The sequence below is a fragment of the Humulus lupulus genome, chromosome 1 (assembly GCF_963169125.1).
Source record: "Humulus lupulus chromosome 1, drHumLupu1.1, whole genome shotgun sequence".
Classification (NCBI taxonomy): domain Eukaryota; kingdom Viridiplantae; phylum Streptophyta; class Magnoliopsida; order Rosales; family Cannabaceae; genus Humulus; species Humulus lupulus.
The window spans coordinates 226156801-226160700 of NC_084793.1; positions in this window are offsets into that span (position 1 = coordinate 226156801).

The window sequence follows — 3900 nt, forward strand, 5'->3', positions numbered from 1 at the left end:
GGCCCTGCCGTCATAACTCTAGCGGTATCCACTACACTAGCCAGAAAACCTATGCATCCCCCCTGCAACAAGTCTCTGGCTCTCAATGCTAAAATCATGGGTACGCGGGGTCCAGACACCGCACCCACAAAGACAAAAGGGTCTTCGTCCTCAGGCTCAAAAGTAACCATCTTCTTCCTGCAATCAATCGTAGCCCCATATCTAGCCAACAAGTCCATCTCTAGAATCATATCAAAATCCTCCATATCTAGCTCAATCAGATCCACCGAGAGTTCCCTACTATCAACCATCACTAGCAGTGCCCTAATCCATCTCCTAGAGACTACCAGTTCCTCTGTAGGCAACAAAGTCTCAAACCCTGCGGTTCGATACTCACTAGGTCTACACAATCTATCAATCACCCTACTAGAAACAAAAGAATGTGTAGCACCAGAATCAATCAATACTGTAAAAGGAAAGCCAGCACTAGAAAGCTGACCTGCCACCACTGAGGGACTAGTCTCAACCTCCGCCTGAGTCAAGGTGAATACTCGAGCTGGAGTCAAGCTATCCACCTTTCCCGCTTCACCTTTCTGCACCGTTGGGTAGTCTTTCCTGAGATGTCTTACTGCCCCACACACAAAGCATGCCTTGGCCCGACACTCGCCTAGATGGCGTCTTCTACACCTCGGGCACTCTGGATAGGTCCGCCATGCCTCACCCCCACCCTAACGGCCACCCTGACCACCCCGACCCCTCCTATTAGGACCAGGAGCAGTCGAAGTGTCAGGAATCTTCCTCTTGAAGTCACTGGGGCCTCCGCCCTTACCTATCCCTGAATAAGGAGGCACCGCTCTGTGGCCCTCATGCCTCACTGCGCTCTCCTTCCATATCTTGTTTTCCGCATCCTCAGCGGTAAGAGCCTTCTCAACAGCCTGGGCATAAGTTATTCCTCCAGGTACCGTTGTGATTCTGACATCCCGGGCTATCACAGCATTAAGCCCCCTGATAAAACGATCTTTCCTAGCAGCATCAGTAGGCACAAGATCTGGTGCAAACTTCGCAAGCCTATCAAATTTCAGGGCATACTCAGTAACAGTCATATTGCCTTGAGCCAAAATCACAAACTCATTAACCTTTGCTGCTCTGACAGCAACATTGTAGTACTTCTGGCCAAAAAAATCTTTGAAACCTTCCCAAGACAAGGTAGTAACGTCCCTAGTCTGTGATGCCACTTCCCACCAAATGCGAGCATCCTCCCTCAACATATAAGTGACACAGGCCACTCTATCATGCCCCTCAATCCTCCTGAAATTCAAAATTGTAGTGATCATAGTTAGCCACCGCTCGGATTTTAACGGATCCGGTCCACCCTCAAAGATTGGGGGTTGCTGCTTCCTGAACCGCTCATACAACGATTCCCACCTGTTAGCAACCTCCCCAGGCTGCACAATTGGTACCACTGCAGGTGGTACAATAGGGGCAACACTCCCTGATGGAGTCTTCTGTTGCAGAATACGGATCTGCTCGTCCTGACTCTGTAGTCGAGCCTGCATATCAGCCATTAACTACTGCCAGTTCTCAGGGACTGGCGGAGGGTTCTGGCCCTGGTCATCATTCCCGGCCACAGACCTAGTGCCGGCTATTTGTGTAGACTTTCTTGAACGCATAGCTATCCAAGTCAATCTGCAAATAACGACTCGGAAATTAGACCATGATGACAGGGTAAAAGATTTTCCAAGATCCACCAAGAAAACACAATCACTCTCAAACAATCTTCATACAAGTATCCATTCTCATGCACTGGCTGCTAATAAGCACGCCTCCAATCTCACTACACAATAATTGTAAAACAAGCATTCATTCATGCACAACATATAATTAATCATCCATATACTCATTTACATGCACGGCGATGTTAATAAACATGCCCCAATATTTTCACACAGCAGTCAAGGGCCAGGCCCTATCAGTATCTCACGCTTTCTAATAATCCAATAATTAGCAGCATTCATAGCTCATCACAAGCACGAAAGCACATAAGCACATATACACAGTACCGAACCCTGATTTGAGCTTGTCTCTAGCTGCGAATGTACATGTCCAGCCTGTCTTCAGGAACCCTTAAACCTAGGACACTCTGATACCAAGTTGTAACGCCCTGGATAGCCAGGACCACTACACTGTGTACTTATAAAGTGCAAGACTTGCTAATCAAGTCATCAATTTAAAAATGTGTCATTAGTTTAAGTGTTCTAGGGTTAAAAGACATTTTGGTCTCTAAAGATATGTTTTATAAGTTATAAACAGTTTACAGTAGGGATCCCCAAAACATCAGTGTTCATAAGCTGGTTACAAAATGCTACAGTTAAAAGTAAATATTAGCCATACTAAGGAAAAATACAAGGTTCTGGTCCTCTTGTCCCTGTAATCTCCTCAACCGTGGCGGCTGAGCGGCCTGCCATGTACATTCACCCTGTAGAGCTCTCCAATCAGGGCTAATCGGCCTTGCCTTTGCCTTTACCTGCACCACCCAGCACCCGTGAGCCAAGGCCCAACAAGAAAACAACATACAATATATATATACAAAAATCTCACACATATATTCTAGTAAGCATGTTCAGTTATCAAATCCATGGCATATAAGCATATTTCAATGTACAAACAACTTCAACCACACTTAGATTACTCAACAATCTCATCCATAGCCAAATACAGCATTCAGTTTACACAAATACTAAAGCCGACACCTTAGGTCGCACCATCTGTTTGACCCACTGACTCCGGCCCGCTTAAACCGAGTTCAGTGCGTAATAAGCTGTCCTCGGATACCAGTGTCCAAGCCGTGCCAATTGCACAAGTTAACCGTGGCTCGCTTAGGTCGTTGGTTACAATTTACATGGCATAATACCGTTCTTTCAATCATTTATATTAGGGAGCCCTTAGTCCCGTTCAGATATTCAACCGGGTGTAGTTTTCTTACCTTTAGTTTGTACGGTTATTGAATTACGAGCAACGCCCCTCAAGCACGATCCGTTCCCGAGCCTAAGCCTTTATCACCTAGTCACAACCAAAGTATAGGGTTCCATTAATACTCGAATATAGGTTTCTAGTTACACAGCTGACTCCCGGGACTCCAAATTCCACCAAGCACGGTGGTGAAATCAATCCCGAGCATACTAGACCACTTTCCCGTGCCTAAAACACTCAAAAGCTCATGTGTGCAACCAAGGGCTGCAGCCCTTGAAGCTTAGCCGTTACCCTGGTCTCAAAACAGAACCAATGCCATCTTAAACAAAACACGTGCCGCGACCCTTGCTTTGGGCGCCTCGGCGCCCTCCCATGGCCGAGCCTCCTTGGCCCTTTTTCATCCTAGGGCCGCAGCGCTCTAGAACAGAGCTGCGACCCTTCCTTTCGTGCCCAGAAAACCCATCATTTTAAAGCCTAAAACCTCAACCAAAACCACCCCTAAGCTTCCTACTTCAACACCCAACAAATCCCCAACTCATGCCACACAATTTCAACAGAAATTAAGCTCAATAAACCATAGAAGATGTAACGTCCTGGTTACCCTAGAATAGTTACGGTGAACCGGAAATTTGACTCATTGCCTGAGTCCTTTGGTCAAAAATGTGATCTAAGTGTTAGTAACAGGTTAAGGTGAAAATCAGTAAAAAGGAAAAGATATGTTTTATTGACACATAAAACTGTTCATGGGCCCACAAGAACATTTACAAGTTATTTACAACTCAAAAAGGTCATTGCTGTTCCAAAATTTCAAACCCCGCCGACCTAAGCGGCAAAAATAGGGTAAACCCCCTAGTTCCTCTGAGAACTCCTTGGCCGTGTTGGTCAAGCGGCCGCATATGTACACATCACCACCTAAGCTTTCCACTCAAGGCTGGGTGAGCTTTTCTTTCC